The following is a 22,463-nucleotide window of genomic DNA, read 5'->3' as shown; positions in this document are numbered from 1 at the left end:
TCGGAGATCGCTAGGCCTCCTAAGCACCCTATGGTAGACGGAAGCCCAGTGTCTTGTCAAAAATCCTAGATGCTCAAACGCGATGAAAATTACATAAAGAATATATTTCTGCTACTGCTTTTGATCACTTTTTAAACTGTTTTTATTGATATATAATAGTTGTACATATTTGGGAGGTACATGTGATATTTTGATACCTGTACACAATGTGTAATGATCAAATCAGGAAAATTGGGATATCCATCAGCTCAAACATTTATCTTTTCTTTGTGATGATCATGTATTTTTGCCCCTGTCCCTTTTTTGGCCTCTTTGCTACTTCTACAATAACACAAGTTCACTCCAAGTGAGTTCACAGCAAGCAATATATTCATAATAGCAGAGGCCCAAGTTATAATTCTAGTCTTGCCAGCTCTCTCAATAACTACAGGCCTTTGGGACGTCATAATAGATGTCTTTATTTTCCCATTCTTAGAAGGGATTAAAGATTGAATTTGACCAAAAGGCAACTGATATTAAGGATGTTGGAACCACTCCATATCTCCCAAGGAGGAAAACTTGCAGAGGTTTAAATGGAGTTGAGAGATTTTTAAAAGGCAAAGAAGAATTCCCTTTTATCCCTACTTCCATGGGACCCTCTGCTATGCTGCTGAACTCTCTACAGAGACAAAAGGGGGAAACTGGACCAGTTACACTATCAGCTCAATAATGTCTTGCAGCACAACTGGTAACAGGATCTTTAGTGACCAGAATGCCTGGATGATGTTTTGCCAGGTTTGTTGAAAAGTTATACTATGTAAAAGCGAAACAGAAATATTATTATTAACTATGTAATAACAATAATAAAGAACTCTTCTACCTGGACTCTCAAAAAACCAGGAAAAGTGACCAAATAGTTTTTCTCAACAGCCCAAAAGACAGTCCAAACAGTTTTAAGGGAAGGTTCAATTAACAGCAAAAATTCATGTTTCTTATTCCTTCTCTTGGAAAGAATTAATAAGCAGTTAAAAGAGAAACGATAAGAAGAAAAGCCTCAGGATTTTGATGTCCTATAGGCAAGAATACACAGCCCCTGGAATTTTGTAAATCTCTGAGAAAACACCAAAAGTTTATTTATCCAAAGAACCAAGGGCAAAATCCACAATTCTCTTCAACTAATTTAAGTGTCATCTCATTTCTCAATTATTTTCAATGTAATTGATCACATTGAATTACATTTTGAATAACACCAGGAGAAGGCTGGACTGCAGATGCATGTTTTCACTTCATTTTCGATCAAAGAACCAAATTAATCTGCAGGACATTATGAGCACATTATCCAGCAACAGCCCGCCACATGTCTGCCCACTCTCAGAAGACAATGTATGTCTTATCTTCATTCGCCGATTCCACAAACATTTCACCAACCCAATGAAAGGCCCAGGGTAAAGAAGACAATTATATGAACCCTGTCCTCAAAGAGTTTAAAATTTGGCACAAAAGATATGTTTTCATGCCAAATTACTATAACATGAAGCAAAACGTATAACTGCCACAAATGAGGATTTAAAAAATTCAAACACCTATGGCATTTCAGAGGCAACAGCTACATTATGGAAGAGGGAACATCTCTTTCCATTTTAAAAATCACTCGAAAAAGTATTCCAGATGATTAAACAGATCTGAGAAAATAAAGCATTATAGCTGAAGGAAGAAAAAACAAAATTAAAAAATTGTTTAAAAGTAGCTTCTTCATGTTTTCATTCAACTATACACACCCCAGAAAAACATAAAATGTGGTCAGATTTCTCCAGTCAAACTTCATCCATTCTCTGTGAGAAAGCTAGGTTCAAATGCCTCCACAATCCTGAGGTTAAAATGGAAAGTAAGAGAACCTTACATCATTGTACATGTGCATTGGTCAATTTACCTTTAGGATTAAAAATCATATTTTTATTTTTTCGATTAACACTGTAAACATGCGCAATCAGAGGCCTCTTACCTTTGCTGTTTAATTATCCATCTGATTGCAGCTCAGATCAGCTCTTTATAATCCAATTTTGAGGAAACGATACATCTATTTAAAAGCACATATAGCTTGTTTTCTTCAAGTATAAAGTGACCAAATTCTCCTAGACTGAGAAAAGATTGGCATGTTTGCTTGTGCATATCAGATTATTTAGTCGCGAAACTGGGAATTATTCCACAGATGTGAATGGATTTCTAATTTATGTCACAAAGGAGAGATTATACTCTTAGGATAAGTTATTTACTTACTCATTTTCCTAATTTGATTTCAACACACATGAGAATTTCAAGTCAGGAAAGCATTGCCAACAATGCTTCACCAGAGACAACCAAAAAGAGATCATAAATGTCTTATTAGCTGTAAATAATGATAAAAACCAAATCTTTGGGAATATAATTACAGCTGGTCCAGCTTAAAGGGTTTTACATTTATATTAGCCCAAGTAAATCACAGTATACTAATTTTAATTAATACATTAAAATAGGTTTGTTGTACTGGTTGCCATAAATTTCAAAACAAGAAAAATCAAGAAGGATCAACTTCTTTATTTTTTTTTTTGAATCACATTTTCCAATTTTAAGGTCAATAGCTCCTCCTTTTCTGCCTGTTGACAAGTGTACTTCTGCTTTCTAACTTTAAGTACACTCCTCTCTGCAGTAACTTGTCTGAGCTTGTTTGTCATAGCTCTTACTGGCAACTTCTAAGCTGTCTTTTCATGATCTTTTGAAGAAACAATGTATAAGTGCACCTGTGTTATTTTATGTTCATGCCTCCCCCTTGTTTTCTTTCCTTGGCACCATAGAAGCAGACATACATGTCTGTAACTTTTGATGGCTTATTTATTATTTTTACCTGCATATATTCAGAAACTATTTTTAAGAAAAGGACTGGACTGATAAATCACAGCTAGGAAGCCTGGTCATTGTGTGGGCTTGGACAAGTGATATAATTCACTAGACCTACATTTTCAGGTACAAAGTGAGGAGGACCCTGCCAGAGAATCAATCATCAAAACTGTGACAACTCTGAAACTGTATGACTCTCTAGCTCTTTGACTTGGGACTTCACACTTAGATGTCATTTGTTACTTTAAAAGATGGTTGGTTCCATTGTGGAAGACAGTGTGGTGATTCCTCAAGGATCTAGAACCTGAAATACCATTTGACCCAGCAATCCCATTACTGGGTATATACCCAAAGGATTATAAATCATTCTATTATAAAGATACACGCATGCGTATGTTTATTGCAGCACTATTCACAATAGCAAAGACGTGGAATCAACCCAAATGCCGATCAATGATAGACTGAATAAAGAAAATGTGGTACATATATACTATTGAATACTATGCAGCCACAAAAAGGAATGAGATAATGTCCTTTGCAGGGACATGGATGAAGCCAGAAGCCATCATCCTCAGCAAACTAACACAGGAACAGAAAACCAAACACCACATGTTTTCACTCGTAAGTGGGAGCTAAACAGTGAGAACACATGACACAGGGAGGGGAACAATACACACCAGGGCATGTTGGGAGGCAGCGAGGCGAAGCAGAGCATCAGGATAAATAGCTAATGCATGCAGGGCTTAATACCTAGGTGATGGGTTGATAGGTGCACCAAACCACCATCGCACACGTTTACCTATGTAACAAACCTGCACATTCTGCACATGTATCCCGGAACTTAAAGTAAAATAAAATTTAAAAATAAAGATGGTTGGTCTTTCCCCTGGTAGATATAAACACAAAGACAAAATGGCAAATACGTGAGTGGGGAGTGTAAACAAGACAGAAGGGGTGAGGGAAGAAAGTCAGAGAGAAAGAAGGAAAAATGAGGCAAGAGAGACAAAAACCGAGAGACAAGGCAGGGAAAGGGTGGGGAACAGGATGAAGAATTTAGAGAAAGAAGAGAGAATTTGGGAGAACAGAAGAGTGTATACAGTAAGAGAGCTAACGAAGAGGACTAATTAATAGTATACAACCAACTATAGGGTATAAAATGTTGAAATTCTTGCATGCATTTTTTTTCATGTCAACAAATACCTACAGGTGTTAGTTTCTCTCTAGAAAAGAAAAAGCAAAATACTTGGATATTGAAGTGCTAATTTTAAATGTCTGTAAAAATTTGTGAGGGAACAAAGTTATTTTCTTTTATGAATTTACTAAACACTAGATGACATTTTAAGCCATCATATGTTATCAATAAATATTAGCACAAGAGAAATTCTAGCACAGGGCACAGGATATAGTAGGCAACAATATACCTTAGAGAGAGAGAAGAAGGAAAATGAGAGACAGAGGAAGGCTCTATTTTAAAATGACATAAATCATCTTCCTGATCTTGAAGACTAATGGAGATAGGGAGAAAGGATAAAATATGCCCATGTAAAACTGCCTAGACTCTGAACAAGCAGCAAGTACAAACTACAGTAAAAAGTTAAATAACCAGAACTCAATTAACGAGAATTCTCAATTTGCTAGAACACATGCACACACCTTTACAGTCCAGTATTCAAGGAGACAATTTTACACAAAAAAATAAACGATTTCAATGTTCATGAAATAATAATAGCAATTACCACCACCACCATTAGCAGCTCCTTAGGAATGTCTCTGGAGAACAGTCACATCTAGTACCTACAGCATTAGCGTCCAGAGAACAATAACCACTGTTGTTCAACATGCAGACCAGGAGGCCATGCGAGGACCTCTGCGATCAAGCCTAGTTACTCAAAGTAGTGCCCGCACTTCGTAGTCAATGTGAGTTGAATGCTCTAAATGGTTTCCCACTGGAGAGTCTGAAATGTCAGCCCATGCCTAAAATTTTTGGAGCCAGGGGTCTCCAGCCAGTAGCCCACTCCCTTCTCTTCTCTTCCCCACCTTCAGTTCTTTTCTGCAGTGAGGGGCCTTGCACACACACCCGAGGACACCTCAGCCCACACATCTAAGATTCATACACAGCCCCACACTCTTTGGTCCTAGGAGTGCTCAACACAAGTGGTACAGTTCACCTTTGGGAGATGAGACCCCAAGAAAGACCCATGTAGGCCCTGGAAGTCATCTTGGGATCACTTAGATAGGAATTGTGGGGTACCAAATGGTTTAGAAGAGGGAATGGGGTGCTTTGGCTTGACAATATCCACATGGCTCTGCAGAATCCTCTCCCCATAAGGCATGGCACAGTGGAGGAAGACCAGCAGGGCCCTCTAAAGCAAGTAACATGAGGGAAGAGCCTCTTTCCCCAGGTTTAAGGGTGCTACTGTTAATATGGCATTTCTGCCTTAACCTAGGTTAGCCAGGAAATCTAATTAGCCATATCTCATTCCATGCAGCCAGACTGAATAGTATTTGGTTGTGCTATACAGTGAAAATAAACAACCTAAGCACTAAAATTACTATAACTCAGGTGGTCAAATGATTTTGGTTTTAATACCCTGGAATCCCTGCCCAATTAGCACAAGAGGATGAATTTTCTTCAGCAATAAACCCCTAAACACCTCATGCATACTGCTTAAGAATAAGCTAGCACAAAGAGAACCTTTGCTCTCAGTGACCAAACAGAGAGTAAAGTTTTTGTCTCAACTTCTCCTTCCTTACCCTCAGCCTACAAAACATCATGCAAAGCTGACCCACGGCCAGAAGCCAGATTTAATGGTGAGCCTTCTCTCTTGTTCTCTCTTCTTGTAATACCTCATCCTGACATACTCGAGTTATCCTCTGTAGGAACACAAGAAGATCCACCTTCCCAAAACAGTGTCCTATACCTCTGTTCCCCACTCTCTACCACCTGAATTTTTTTTACTTATCTTTTTGGGCTTTAATCTGGTCATGGTCAACTAACTAAGAGAATAAACTACTTACTATATACCAGTGTAGCTCACAGTGAGTGTTATCAGTGGAATAGGTCATCTATCCAACTTAATTAACATTGCAAAAATGAGGTCAGAGCAATGGAGGCACACAAGCTCCTTGGAACACTTCGAATAAACTGAACAGCCTGCTCAACTGAGAGACCACCACATATAGACACAGTACAAGGAATATATAAAGAGACAAGAGGCTTGTCCTAATATATTTGTAGTACAGCAGAGAGACAGAATCTATATAACACGGAAAGAGCTTTAATAATATTATAAAATAACACAAGGATACAAATCAGTGAGTAATAAGGCCTTTTTCCCTCCTGTTTTCTAATGTACCTCCAAAAGTCTCATCTGCCATAAGCTTTCCCTGAAATTCTGATTAAGAGATAGAAGGCTTGACCTGAATAGTAAAAGAAACAGCTTGGAAGAATTTAGACACATTTCCTTCCTTCTCTGCTTCCTCATGTTTCCTGTCCTTAGAACTTAGGCCTTTTGAAGGATATTTGGAAGTGTTCCCTGCATGTCCATGTGCTTCTGCTACCTCAGTCTTATTTTATTACTATAATATATCAGGGCCCTCAAGAGTTATCTTTATTCTTCCTATGTAAGAGTGAATAGTAATTTCATTTCAGTTTTTCCAGCTACTCCTTTATATTGTTCTGCCCCATGACTTCAAACAGATACGAAACCCTTGAAGTCCTAGAATCCTAGACTCAGAGTCAGAAAGCACACATTCTTATTCTAGTTCTAGTGCTTCGTAGCTGTGAGGAAAGTAACTCTTCTGAGTCTCAATGCCGTCTGTAAGATGGAGGCCTGTTTCAGAAATGCCAAATCAAATCCCTTTCTGCAAGAGCGAACAACACGGTGTCGCTTAATAGGCATGGTTGATGTGAGCACTTGTGGCAGATATTCTCTGCTTTGGAATTTCTCTGAACAAGATCCGATTGATTTGTTTATTCAGTTAACAAATATTTTCTTGAGCACCTAATATGTATCAGACTCTCCACCGAGCGCTTATCAGAACCACTGGAGCTATGAGTCATCCAGTTGCTACGGGACAGTTTCTATTTTCAAATTGCCACTTTTCTAGTGTTCTCCCTTTTGGAGAATAGTTAAGAATATGTGTCATGGCCAGGCACAGTGGCTTACACCTGTAGTCCCAGCACTTTGGGAGGCCAAGGTGGGTGGATCACTTGAGGCCAGGATTTTGAGAACAGCCTGGCCAACACAGTGAAACCCCTCTCTACTAAAAGTACAAAAAAAATTAGCTGGGCATGGTGTCACGTGCTTGTAGTCCCAGCTACTTGGGAGGCTGAGGTAGGAGAATCACTTGAACCCAGGAGGCAGAAGTGGCAGTGAGCCGAGGTGGCACCACTGCACTCCAGCTTGGGCAACAGAGTGATACTTCATTGCAAAAAAAAAAAAAGCAAAACAAACAAAGAATGTGTGTCATGTTGCTTGCTTAAATTCTATTTGCAGCATTTTGGAATGAAGCGTGTCCCTCTCCTGGCTTCATTATACATCAAAATTCCCACAGTTAAAGTTTTTTCAAGACACGTAAGTCAGCATAGTCACTAAGAAATTCTCCCTTGGGCTTGATAGAAGAGAGTTAAAATATATCTGGACTTCATCAAGTTTGGTTTTTCAGTCTGTCATGGGAGGCTGGAGTCACTAGGGATAAATTAAATTATTAAGAATGAAAGTTTCCAGTAGTGTAAGGAGAGACGTGGTAGTGAGCAGCACATCAAGATAATGAGCAAACACACGCACCACACACCAGGACCCATGGATACTTATGCTGCAATCCATAAGTGCACCTCCTCAATATGCCACCTCTGAAAACCAAAAATGTAACAAGCAAATATCAGAATAGTCATTCTTGCTCAGTGGAGTCCCTAGCCACAGCCAAATAAAAGAAGACTAGCTTCTTTGAAGCTCGAAAACAAAGAGCACCTTTCCAGTGGACAACTAACAAAAGTGGTGTGATTTTGGTATAAGTGTGTGTGTGTGTGTGTGTGTTGTGTGTGTATGTGTACACATTTAGTTTTATTATGACAAAGCAACTTGTACTTTTCACATTTAAAACTGAGCATCATCTTTCCTTTACAGTGAAACAAAAAGAAAATTTAAAAATAAGCAGGAACAAAATTACAATACAGAAAGTCAATTCCAAATAAGATCCTACAGGTTCTGCTGATTCTCCCATTGAGTGGCAGGGCTCAAGTCATCATTAGGACAGAATTTATTTTAAAAGTGTCATCTTAAACTGCAAAGATGTCTGTCAAATATCACAATAAACAAGCCAAAGGAGAAGCCATGTTGTCAAAATGCCCACTTAACCCACCCAAACATCTCAGATCCACATTTTTCTTTTTTTAAACAAGAGAAAATAGACAGATACATGTTGGTAAATGCTAACTGTCCATATTCACATAGAGACACGGTCTACTCTCTAAGCCCAAGATACAGAGAAAGGAGGGAAAAAGCTAGAATTCTATGCACTACTATACAAGAGCCTAGCACCCTCCAGCTTACAGCAGAACGAAGGGAGCAGGTTTTTCTTTTTTCCCACAGAGCTCAGTGGTGTTGATTCCATACAGTTTCTGTTCAGACAGAAAGGGATAAAAATGAATTTCAAAAGAAAGGCATAGAGACACTTTTCCCATTGTATTCTGCAGTAAGTTGAGAACCATGGTGTAGAGCAAAGAGACCTCAAGAACAGGGCAACAGAGCACAAGAGGAAAAAGAAAAGACTGGAACTTGTTCCCAGGGACTGGAGAAAATTTTTAAAACAGGAAAGTTGGAACCTATCAGTGTTCTAGTAATCATCTTTTCCTTCATCCTTCTCTCCTTCCTCCCGTTCATCCTCATCTTCATCTTCTTCACCTTCATCCTCATCGTCTTCTTCATCAATATCTTTTTATCCTTCCTCCTCTTCATCATCATCATCTTCTTATTCTCCTTCTTCATCATCCGTATCGGGAACCACGTAGTACTATAATGAGTTTGACCAAATATCATCTTTGGTGACCTCTCCTAACTCATCAGCACCTGCATCAGAACGGTCAGTAAATCAGGTAAAGAAGCTCTCTGGTTCCTCATGCTGCCTCTTCCTGCCGGCTTTATTCTGCATTTGACTTGAACGTTTCATCAAATCCTTTCCAGATTTCCATTTGATTTCAGTGGATTTGAAGATGGATCACCACTCTCATTCAGATGAAATTCTTTGGAGAGAAGTTTATTTTCAAAGTAAGGATTTTCATCAAAATAAAAATCTATTCTGTAACCTGATTAGTATCTTCAATTTCTGTCATTTCAACTCTGGTCAAATAATGCAGTGCCTCTTCGTCCTCCTCCAGCAGTGCAGACACTTGTGGATGGTTGACAAATGTTGTTACCCCAAAATTTGGGATTTTGAAGATCAGTTCTGACATCTTCTGAAAAAAATGGTTGGCAGAGTTTGTCATATTTCTGTTCTACTTTCAAAATGTCCTCACTGGCTTGTTCATTAAGTCTGTCTATTTCATTTTGTGCTTCATCAATGAGTTCAATTGCTTCTTGCTGTTCTTTCTCTCCCTTCTTCAGCAAGCCTGCAGAGGCCGATGTCTCCTCTGGTCCCAGAGCAGGAGGCATTCTTGGTTTCTTCTTTTGAGGAGGGAGTGGAGACTGGCATTTGGGGGCCATGCTACTAGGGAAGTCCAAGAACCAGACCACGAGTCTCCTTGCTCGTCTGGAAGCAGGCAGAACACTCTGGTATAAGATTTATTGGTTAAAAGTGAGCAATAACACATAGGTATTTGAGGGATCCCTTTACACTATTAATTCCATTCTTAATTAATAGCTTAATGTCCATTCCTAATTTTATAAATGCAGAACCATTTATAAAAATGGAAAAGCCATAGCTGTTTGGACCCCCAACAAAGCTAATCAACCAACCAAGATAGAACAGGAGTTAGTAAACATACCTTTGGCGTAATTTTTGATAATTTATTATATAATAGTTAGTTCTTTAACAGATGGCCTTTATTTTCCTGATCTACATTAATATTAGAAGGAGAATGAGTGCTCTCAAAAAATGGGAGAAAATGCAGAAAATAACATTATTTTCAACTTTTTCTCTTGAAACACCCGTCTTCTCCATATGCTTATGATGGGTGAGAGAAAGAGGAGGAAAATCAGGCCTCCCAGGGAATACACAGCTGGGAGGAATCCCTGCCCCAAACATGCATAGGCAGGGCTACCATGTTGCACAACCCCACTCATACTCTTGTTGAAATTTACCTCCAGGACTGTGCGGTGCACAATCTGTCTGCTGTGCATGGGGACTCTATCTACAGGCACCCAATAATCCATGAAGAGGAAAGTGCACCTAGCCCAGGGAAATAATATTGTGTTGCCCTGAGGGCTAGTTCAATCCAAAGGAAGTCAAGCAAAAGAAAGAGAAAGTGTTCACTGACTTTAATAATTATTCAAGATTCAGAAGTATCTGGGAATTATAAAATATTTGATTCTGTAATCACATCAGAGGAAAGCCTTTCCATCTGACTGATTCTCCAACAAACCAAACCACAGAGGAAATGACTGAGCAAACAGTTTTCCTACCTTCATGCTCACACACATGGTGGAACATACCAACAAACAAAAAAAATTCACCAGATTTCAATTGATGAAACACACTGGGAAGAGGTGCCTTCCCTTTGGTTGACTTTAAAAACATTAACTCATATAGTTTAAGTTTTTGTTTCAACCTGCAAAATAGAGTTTTTACCTTCAATATAAAGACAAGGGATTTCTATCAGACCAGATGAAGAATACGCTGAACCTCAGTCTGGTGACCAAGCATTATTCACATGAGAAACATTCTTAACCCAAACACTTCAGAATGGCATAGGAAGCTTGCTTTACTGAGATGCTCAAGGATGTGTTAGAAGCAGGATCTCTGAAAAGCAGGAGTGAAAAGGACAGGACCACTCTAGGGCCAGGTATCCCTAATCAGGGGGCTGATGCTTCAGAATGCCCTTTCCTGCCCTTCTCCAGCCATGCCTCTCCATGGAACCAGCAGTCTGCAGGGCTGTGATACACACCCACCTGCAGGGACAACTTCCCTTCTCGACTCTTCCCCAGGTACTCATGACCCTGGAATTTCCTGCCCCAAGAGGTCCAAAACCAGCTTCCAGGGCCTGTGTGGGTCTTCACCCTCCCAAAGCAGATCAACTCACAAATGTGCACACCCCTAGGCCTGAGGGATGTTCATGGGCAGCTAGTGGATGTGGGTGTGAATAAAGTTGAATGAGCAGGCTGGCTCATCCACACATATTCTTACAAGGATCCTCCAGTTGCACAGTGGAGCCAGGGCAAGAAGAGAAGGAATAGGTTATGCAATAGGGGGGTCTTGTCCTGGGCCCTCAAATGTTAGGGGTGAGCCTGGAATGGGATAAGTCATATAATGAAATGAGTAGTATTCAGTGATCCAAAGAAAAATCTCCTCTCTCTGTTTCCTGTCCTCACGGTGACCACATAAACGGATTATCTCAACCAGGACACTGGGAAGCATGAGAGGTATCTTAACTAGATGGGACACCAGCTCAACAGATGAGGCCAGGACTGTCTTGCAAACTAGGATATAAAGTCATCCCATCTACACCGAACTGTAGAATAGTGTCTTCTCTTATGATGATCCTTCACTACCACTGAGCCCAGAGTTCCATAAATCACTGCCATCCATGGGCATCCAGCATATACCCCCTCATTGGGTTCTTTTCCTCATTAGAGAGTGTTTGTGTTTGGTGTACCCAAGAAGTAAATAAAACCTCATTTTTATCATATACAACAGACTTTGGGCATATAATAGAAAGCATCATATGTGGTTCCATCTTCCGTAGTTTTCCTACAAAGTTTGCTCAATCTTTTAAGTTTGTAGGTTGACATTCCAAATAAAAGGGGTAGAAAATAAGAAGGAAACCCGTGAAACCAGAGAACCATCAGAAACCCCTGCAAACTCACCATAGAAAGTTGGATCTAGGGTTCCTGCAGGAGGTAGAAAATCGAAGATAAATAGTATATGGGATTTTAAAAGAAAATATTGTGGATGGCCTTTTCTGGAGCCCAGCCTGCGCTGAGCCTATGCATGCAGGATTTAATCAGGACTAGTCAGTGCAATCCAGAAGTACACACGCTAGATGAGGGAGTTTCTAGGAAAGTCTATGGCCACATCCTTGGCGTCTAGTTAATGTGTCTCCCGTGCTGCTGCTTGGCAAATTCCAGTAGCCTGATTTTATCTCATAGCTCTTGCACAATACACACACACATACAGACACACACACACACACACACAATTTCTACAGTGCTTCCAGCCAGTGCTACTGTTCACCATTATTTACACTAGCAGCTCTTAAACATGACCACACATCACAATTATCCTGGGAGCTTCTCTAACATACAGATTCCCAAGCAGCTCCCCACAGAGACTGAATCGGGAGGTCTCGGGTGAGGCTGGGACCTTTCTGCCCTTAGTAAACAAACAAACCAGATGACTATAAAAGCAAAACATTCTAACCCCTGGAGAAGCTCTGCTAGAGAAGTACAGGCTGAATTCCATCTGACCGGCATGCAGTCATGCCCTCATGCTGTTTTTCTCGGTCTATTCCTACTTTGGGGTCTTCCCAGAAAGAGCTGAAGATGTGCTGCCCAACACCATGCAGACGAGGCCCCACAACAAACAGCTGTCCTTTCCTGCCACGGCCAAACTCCAACCAACGGCCAATTCAAACACGTCCTGAAATGGCTCTCTATTCATTGACTTTTATGAGAAACTACTTGAGCTTTATTAAGAAATAAAATACACACATGCAGCAAGTTATGAACATTTTAGAATGGTTCCTCTTTTTTATGGACAGTCTTTAGTTTCTAATCCAACAATAAAATGGTTCCTTCAAATGAAATTTTAACCCATATCTTTCCTTCTCTCTCTCTCTCCTCCTCCCCATCCCACACACACTCATATAGTGATCTGTGGGCTTTTTGTTAAATTAGTGATTCTCAATGAATAGAGGCCCAACCCTTCCAGAAGAACACATCAATGTCTCCATGAAGCCATGTAATTTTTCTGTTTGTGAAAATGAACCAAATGTTTTCAAAGGGAAGAAACACTGCCAGCCTCATCTTTGATTCATCCAGAATACAGATGGGAGACAATTATAGCAATCAATCAATTTGAATTTCATGTTTTACAAATGGTATAGTGTGATCAGAAATAAGCCAAAATTTATAAGTAATTGGCATAGAAGAATTAATAAAATAAGTAAAATTAGAGAAATGCTATCAGGTAAAAATCCCTCCTTAACAGTAGAGAAGCAGATTATGAGAATCCAGTCATCACTCTGGATATTATCATCACAGGCAAAAATCAGCTAAGTCAGCGGTTGACAGAGCAGAGGAAGTTAAAAAAACTCTACTCCTCTGGCACAGTTTTGAAGTTCAGTGATACTCAGCTTGGTAAGGAATTCAGTGCACTGATTGCTGCTTCCCCTGGAAGCAGTCAGTGCCTGTCTCCTGGGTTATTCCCACAGATCTCAGGGATGGGGCCATTACAAGACAGTCCCTCTGATCTTGGCTGCCAAAAACTCAACATAGCATGATAGTGGTGCCTCCTCGCCAAGGGAGAAAATCAGTGCTAAACATGGTATCCAAATTTCCACTCATCATACTGTGGTGGCATTAGAGGGTATGGAGCTATAAAAGCTAAAAAATAAAAAAGCAAGGCCAGGCCAGGCATGGCAGCTCATGCCTGTAATCCCAATACTTTCGGAGGTCAAGGTGGGAGGATGGTGGGAAGCCAGGATTTCAATACCAGCCTAGACAATAAAGTGAGACTCCATCTCTATAAACTTTTTTTTGTTTTTTGATTAGCCAGGCATGGTGGCACATGCCTGTAGTCCCAGCTATTTGGGAGGCTGAGGTGGGAGGATTGCTTGAACTCAGGAGTTCAAGGCTGCAGTGAGTTATAATCGCACCACTGCACTCCAGCCTGAGTGACAGCACAACTTCATCTTTAATAAATAAATAAATAAATAAATAAATAAATAAAAATAATTAAATAAAAATTTAATTTATTAAATGCACCCGCTTGCTTCCTGAAATCATGCCAAGCTGAAGAAATATCTCTTCAATATATTAGTCCTTGGCATTATTTCACTAAACTATTTCATTAAACTAACACCTCATTCCTTTTGCTTTATTGTTCTTTTCACTATGCTTTAGATCATTTTCCTAAGGTAGTTTAAAAGTGAGACTAAATGCTCACTCTCCGTAAGTCAAGACTTCCATAAAACGTAAGACATAACATACATATTATTCCACTTGTATAAGCATAAATTTGACATGAAATAGCTTGAAACAAAGTTTGGAAGGATGTGCATGGTGACATTCCCATTGGTTCGTTTAAGGTGGTCCAAGATTTCTGTTCCTGTTACTTACCTCTTTTCTACTAGAAACATTAATTATTTATTATTTGTATGCTCATCAAGCTTTTAAAAAAAGGGTGGAAAATACTGAAGTTACTTACCAATGGAAGCTATCAATATCTGATATTATAATTACAGATGCTCTTCAACTTACAATGGGATTATGTCCTAATAAACCCATTGTAAGTTGAAATATCATTAATTCAAAAATGCATTTAATATGCCTATCCTACCAAGCATCATAGCTTAGCCTAGCCTACCTAAACATGCTCCAAACTCACATTAGCCTACAGTTGGGCAAAAGCATCTAACACAAAACCTACTTTATAATAAAGTACTGAATATCTCTTGTAATTTTAAATGCTGCACTGAAAGTGAAAAAAAAAAAAAGAAAAGGAAGAGCAAAATCAACTGCACAGAACAATGAAGGGACAGAGTAATTCAACAGGAAGGGAACAGTTTCTACTGAATGCATGTAATTTCACACCATCATAAAAATAGTTGAAAAATTCTAAGTCGAACCATCATGAGTTGGGGACTGACTGTATTTCAAAACTCTAGGAACAAATGGTTAACGTTAGACTTCTGACTATATCATTTCTTCTGCTATTGTTATCCACTGTTTGTGTGATCTGCCATTGCCAAAATGCATCTACTAGGTTGAATGGAAGCATTTGTCCACAATCTTATCTTAAAACATAGGAACGAGATGGTCATAAATGAGAGGTTACTTACCCTCCTGAAACAGCCACAAATTCCACAAATTGGCTGCTTGTTGTTCAAGACAGAGACCCTCACGGATAAAGTAAATAAGGATTTATCCTATCAAGGAATTGAAAGATGCATTCATTTAAAAATTACTTGATATCACAATTGGCATTTCAATTTTATAGTTCTTCTTGCTCTCACTTTTCGTGGAGATTGTACAACATGAGGCAGATACCAAATATGTTCCCTAAGAAAATTTAGAATGTCTCTATTAATCTCTCTCTGATGTCAAGACAATGTTTAAAAATAAATGTCTGGCTTAACATTTTACAAATGCATCTTTTTAAACATTAATATTTTTTCTGTGCACCACAAGAGAGAAATTTTGTATTGGGAATCTAAGTCAGGAGCAATTCAATGAGATTGAAATCACCCAAGACAGCCTCCATCTCTTTATCTCCATCACTTGGAAGATTTCTTGATTACACTTTGGAGCCCATTATCAACTAGGATTGTCTCATTTTCAAGATCTGCCAGTCTCAAATTTTTCAACATTTCCTACTCTTTCCCTCCTGTTGAATTTATCCTGCCCTTTCATTGTTCTCAGTAGTTGATTTTGCCCTTACTTTTCTTTGTTCTTCCAGTCTTCTTAAACTGGGATACAAATTCCCAGTTCACCCCCACCCAGTACAGGCCCTTGTCATGGAAAAATATGTCATATATATTTTAGGTGTCTATTTACTGAGAAATCAATCACCTACTACCATCTACTACTTTATTTTAACAGATCCACACTGGAATTTTAAATATTTTATTTTATTTTTTTATTTTATTTTATTTTATTTATTTTTGAGATGTATTTTTGCTTTGTTGCCCAGGCTGGAGTGCAGTGGCACAATCTCAGCTCACTGCAACCTCCACCTCCTGGGTTCAAGTGATTCTCCTGCCTCAGCCTCCGGAGTAGTTGTGATTACAGGCATGCACCACCACATCCAGCTAATTTTTGTATTCTTAGTAGAGACGGGGTTTCACCATGTTCTCCAGGCTGGTCTTGAACTCTTTACCTTGTGATCTGCCTGCCTTAGCCTCCCAAAGTGCTGGGATTACAGGCATGAGCTACCATGCCCAGCCCTGGAATTTTAAATATTTTAAAGTTAAAACTTAAGACTTCAGAATTTTCAACTTCTAAGAGGCTACTTGGAGCCTCAGAAATATGCTTTCCTTCTTCTCTGTCATTATAGATATTTCACAGGAAAAGTTTGGAGCATTAACCTAGCTTGTTCAGCCTCCTCTTGCCTTCACAGCCTATGGTCAACCATCTCCAACTGAATTCTCTCTGAACTCTGAGATTTCCTAGTATTCTTAACCTTTCACTAAAAGCCATACTTAGACTGGCCCAATCCATTTCTTCTGCCTTAATTCTGGGGTGTCACATTTTCTCTATTAGTCCGTTTTCACACTGCTATAAAGAACTACCTGAGACTGGGTAATTTATGAAGAAAAGAGGTCCGATTAACTCACAGCTCCCCAGGCTTAACAGGAAGCATGACTTGGGGGTCTCAGGAAACTTATGAGTGTGATGGAAGGTGAAGGGGAAGCAAGCACGTCTTGGCATGGCAGAGCAGGAGAGAGAGAAAGGGGATGTGCCACACATTTTTAAATACTCAGATCTCATGAGAACTCACTCATTATCACAAGAACAACAAGGGGGAAATCCACCCCCAAGATCCAGTCACCTCCCACCAGGCTCCTCCTCTGACACATGGGGATTACAATTCGATGTGAGATTTGGGTGGGAACCCAGAGCCAAACCTTATCAGTCACTAAGGAAAGTCGCATGATAATACCTTGTAGAAACAAGCCACTCAACCAGTCCAAATGCTGGTCCTCCCTCACTAGACAGTCCCCTTTTTCATCTCTAATACACATCCTAACTTTCTTTTTTGTTGTTGTTTTTTGTTTTTTGTTTGTTTGTTTGTTTGTTTTGAGATAAGGTCCTGCTCTGTCATCCAGGCTGGAGTGCAGTGGTATGATTTCTGCTTACTGCAGCCTCTGCCTCCTGGGCTCAAGCAATTCTCCTACCTCAGCCTCCTGAGTACCTGGAACCACAGGTGAGTGCCACCACACCTGGCTAATTTTTATATTTTTAATAAAGATGGGATTTTACCATGTTGCCCAGGATGGTCTTGAACTCCTGAGTTCAAACAACCCACCTGCCTCAGCCTCCCAAAATGCAGGGATTACAGACATGAGCCACCATGCCCAGTCTACATCCTAACTTTTCAAGTCCTTTCAGATTCTCAAATATACTTCTAACTTTCTCAACAAACAGCTTCATTGCCCACTCAACAAAAATTGAGGCAATTCTAGGTGAATTATCTCAATTTTTCCTTCCTTCATATGAAATGTCATAGGTCATCACACACAGTCTATTTCTCGCCTTCAGTTTTTATTTTTTTTTAAGAGTCAGGGTTACTTTTTCCCAAATGTCCAACAACGATAGACTGGATTAAGAAAATGTGGCACATATACACCATGGAATACTACGCAGCCATAAAAAATGATGAGTTCATGTCCTTTGTAGGGACATAGATGAAACTGGAAATCATCATTCTTAGTAAACTAAGGCAAGGACAAAAATCCAAACACCGCATGTTCTCACTCATAGGTGCGAATTGAACAATGAGAACACATGGACACAGGAAGGGGAACGTCGCACTCCAGGGACTGTTGTGGGGTGTGGGGAGCAGGGAGGGATAGCATTAGGAGATACACCTAATGCTAAATGACGAGTTAATGGGTGCAGCACACCAACATGGCACATGGATACATATGTAACAAATCTGCACATTGTGCATATGTACCCTAAAACTTAAAGTACAATTAAAAAAAAAAAAAGAGTCAGGGTTACTTTTGAAGTAGCTGGAACTATAAACATGTGCCACCATGTCTGGCTAGCTTTTTTTTTCCTTTTTGCAAAGATGGGGATCTTACTATGTTGCTCAGGCTGATCTTGAACTCCTGGACTCAAGCAATCCTCCTATTTCAGCCTCCCAAATTGCTGGGATTACAGGCATGAGCCACCCACTGTGCCCAGCCTTCCCTCCAATCTTGAAGTAGTGTCTCTATTTATTCCTGAGACCAATCCCTACAGCCATGCTCCTGATTCTATCCCCGCCAGCTCTCTCCATCCTCCCCACCATTTCCTGCATCTTCAAGCCTTTGCCTTTACCTCCTGGATGACCAAGACAATTGCCTCTTTTGGAGAGAGACCATTTCTTTACCTGTTTCTTTCAAAGTTTTGCTTCCTTTTATTGCCAAGCTGCTTAAGAGAATAGCACACATTTATAAAATCCATGTCTTTCTTCCCATTCTTCCTGAGCCCCATAAATAAGCATCTGTCCTCACCAAGCCAATGAACCATTCTCACTATGGTAACTAAGAAACCCACTCATCACTATCCCAGGTCTCTGCTCTGAATTTGTGTGCCTCGTTTGCCTAAAGAATGGCCAAGTCCTTCTTAAGCCCTTACTTCTCTTCCTTTCCTTCACTCCACCCCCTCCTGTTCTGTCTCCTACCTCTCTGACTGCTCCTACCCAGTCTCAGTCACCAGCTCCCCTTCATCTTCACACCCCATAGGCAACATTCTCCAACACTCAGCTTTTTCTTCTACATCTTCTCTCTTAGTGACTGCATACATCACATGTCTTCAATGATCATCTCCATGTAGAGGGCTTTCAACTCCAGAGCCTCCAGCCCTTATCTGTTTTATTGCACTTTGCTTTATTGCACTTTGCGGATACTGTGTTTCTTACATATCACAGGTTTGTGGCAACCCTGTGTTGAGCAAGTCTATCAGCACCATTTTTCCAACAGTGTGTGCTTATTTCATGTCTCTGTCACATTTTCGTAATTCTTATAATATTTTAAAATTTTTCATTGTTGTTGTATTTGTTAGGGTGATAGGCGATCAGTTATCTTGGATGCTACTGTTGTAATTGTTTTGGGATGCCACAAACCATGCCCATATAGGATGGCAAATTTAATCAATGAATAATGTGTATTCTCTAACTGCTTCACTGACTGGCTTTTCCCATAAATCTCTCCTCTCCTCAGGTCTCCTTCTCCCTGAGACACAATATTGAAATTAGGCCAATTAATAACCCTACAATATCCTTGAAGTGTTCAAGTGAAAAAAACAGTTGCACATCTCACTTTAAATCAAAAGCTTGGAATGAATAAGCTTAGTGAGGAGGGCAGGTTAATAGCCAAAAGCTCCTGTGCAAGTTAGCCAAGTTGTGAATGTAAGAGAAAAGTTCTGAAAGAAATTAAAAGTGCTACTCCAGTGAATACATGAATGATAAGAAAGCAAAACAGCCTTATTGCTGATATGGGGAAAGTTTGAGTGGTCTGAATAGAAGATCAAACCAGTGACAACATTTCCTTAAGCCACAGCTTAATCCGGAGCAAGGCCCTAACTCTTCAATTCTACAAAGGCTGAGAGAGATAAGGAAGATGCAGAAGAAAAGTTTGAAGCTAACAGAGATTGGTTCATGAGATTTAATAAAATAAACTGTTTCCGTAACAGAAAAGTACAAGGTGAAGCAGCAAATGCTGAGGAAGAAGTTGCAGCAGGTGAACTGGATAATCTAGCTAAGATAACAAATGAAGGTAGCTACACTGAACAACAGATTTTCAATGAAGGTAGCTACACTAAACAACAGATCTTCAATCTAGACAAAACAGTCTTATATTGGAAGATGCCACCTAGGACTTGCATTGCTAAAGAGAATTCAATTCCTAGTTTCAAAGCCTCAAAAGACAGGCTAACTCTCTTGTTAAGGACCAATACTGGTGGTAGCTTTAAATTGAAGCCAATTCTCATTTGTAATTCCAAAAATCCTTAAGCCCTTAAGAATTATGCTATATCAACTCTCCCTGTGCTCCATAAATAAAGCCACAAGGACTAGATGACAGCACATCTGTTTAATTATGGTTTACCGAATTTTTTAAGCCCTCTATTGAGATCTACTGCTCCAAAAAAAAAAAAAGATTCCTTTCAAAATATTACTGCTCATTGACAATGCACCTAGTCACTCAAGAGATCTGATGAAGAAGTACGAGATTAATGTTGTTTTCATGCCTTTAACAAAATATTCATTCTGCAGTTCATAGATCAAGGAGTAATTTTGACTTTCAAGGCTTATTATTTAAGAAATATATTTTTGTAAGGCTGTAGCTGCCATAAACAGTGATTCCTCTAATGGATCTGAGCAATGTCAATTGAAAGCCTTCTGGAAAGAATTCACCATTCTAGATGCCATTAAAAACATTCATGACTCATGAGAGGAGGCCAAAATGCCAATATTAACAGAAGTTTGGAAGAAGTGATTCCAGTTCTCATGGATGGCTTTGAGTGGTTCAAGATTTTAGGGGAGGAAGTCACTGCAGATGTGGTGGAAATAGCAAGAGAACTAGAATTAGAAGTGGAGCCTGAAGATGTGATTGAATTGCTGCAATCCCATGATAAAATTTGAAGATTTGAGGAGCTGCTTCTTACAGATGAGCCAAGAAAGTGGTCTCTTGAGATGGAATCTACTCCTGGTGAAGATGCTGTGAACATTGTGGAAGTAACAACTAAGCATTTAGAATATTACATTAACTTAGTTGATAAAAAGCAGCAACTGGGTTTGAGAGGACTGACAGCAATTTTGAAAAGTTCTGTGAATAAAATGCTATCAAACAGCACTGCATGTTACATAAAAATATTTCATGAAAGGAAGAGTCAACTGATGTAGCAAATTTCATTGTTGTCTTATTTCATGCAATTGTCACAGCCACCCCAACATTCAGAAACCACCATCCTGATCATTCAGCAGCTATCAATGTCAAAGCAAGACTCTCCATCAGCAAAAAAATTACAACTTGCTGCAGGCTCAGTGATCATTAGCATTTTTTTAACAACCAGTATTTTTAAATTAAGGCATGCACTTTTTTTAGATATAATGCTATTTGCGCACTTAATCAACTACAGTATACTAGAAATGTAACTTACATACATTGGGAAACCAAAATGTTTGCATGGCTTGCCCTATTGCAATATTCACTTTATTGCTGTGGTCTGAAACTGAACCCACAATACTCCCAAAGTATGCCTATGCTGAGACACTAGCCCATTTCTATGGCCTATTAGGTATCCTCATGTAGTGAGCCCAGGAATAGTCTGGTATGTGGAACAGAATGAGCATTTTTACCAATAGTTATATGGTTTTGGGCAAACCATGTAACACCTGAGTCCCAATTAGCAGTAATAATAATAGTACTTTCCTCACAGATTTGCTGGTGAGGATTCAGTAATATGGGAAAATAAGTTTATTTATACTGATTCAGCAAACACATACAGTGCTTACTATATGTCAGAATGGCTTATAATACTTTATAAATAATAACACTTTACAAATAATAACTAATCTAATCTTCACAATGATCCTGTGAGGGAAACGATGTTAAAATTCCCATTTCACAGATAAGAAAACTGAGGCACAGCCAACTTAGGTCATTTTTCCCAGGTCACACAGCTAATAAGCAGCAAAGCCTGATTCCAACCCAGACAGTCTAGCACTGGAGTTCCTACTCTTGATCACTACCATAAGCTGCCTCCAATCATACTGCCTTTCTGCCTTTGAAAGCACTATGGAAATCTAACTATTATTATTAAATGAAAAATCCGAAACATAAGCACCCCCTTGCACTTCGATTCTCTTTCCTGAGATCATTGTTGGTTAAGGACATCAATCCTGTAAACTACAACCTCATTACCAGAGAGCTTTCCTCCCTCTCTTACCCTAAAGCCCATTTTACTTTACTCCCTCTCTTACCCTAAAGCCCATTGTTGCCAAATCTTATTGTGTTCAACTCTGAAATGGCTGTCTTATTCTCACTGTGAGTGCTTCCACTCAAGCCTATTTCATTGTCACCTAGGCTACAAATGGTTTCTGACTTAGGATGGTTCAACTTAGGATTTTTCAACTTTGTGATGGTGCAAAAGTAAACACATTTGGTAGAAACCATATTTTGGATACTTTTTCACTTTCAGTACAGTATTCAACAAATTACATGAAATATTTATGTAATTTACTTTATTACATGATTTATATTAGGTGATTTCTCCCAGCTGCACGCTAATGTAAGTGCTCTGAACACATTCGAGGTAGGCTAGGCTAAGCTATGACATTGGATAGCTTAGGCATATTAACTGCATTTTCAACTTATGATTAGTTTATTGGGACATAACCCTATCATAAGTTGAGGAGCATCTGAAGAAAGACAGACAGAAGGAAGGAAGGAAGGAAGGAAGGAAGGAAGGAAGGAAGGAAGGAAGGAAGGAAGGAAGGAAGGAAGGAGGGGGGAGGGAGGGAGG

General features: G+C 39.4%; 1 protein-coding gene and 1 pseudogene across 2 annotated transcripts in view; both read right to left on the bottom strand.

Moving 5' to 3' along the window:
* Positions 1 to 22,463, bottom strand: part of PDE4D (phosphodiesterase 4D) — a 1,541,788-nt gene that overhangs the window by 1,504,348 nt on the left and 14,977 nt on the right. The gene's annotated exons all lie outside the window — the stretch shown is intronic.
* LOC129467453 (protein SET-like) lies at positions 8,620 to 9,629 on the bottom strand (annotated as a pseudogene).

This window comes from Symphalangus syndactylus, chromosome 18 (assembly GCF_028878055.3).
Source record: "Symphalangus syndactylus isolate Jambi chromosome 18, NHGRI_mSymSyn1-v2.1_pri, whole genome shotgun sequence".
NCBI lineage: Eukaryota > Metazoa > Chordata > Mammalia > Primates > Hylobatidae > Symphalangus > Symphalangus syndactylus.
The sequence above is the reverse complement of the archived record's forward strand: the minus strand, read 5'-3'. Positions and strand labels throughout refer to the sequence as shown.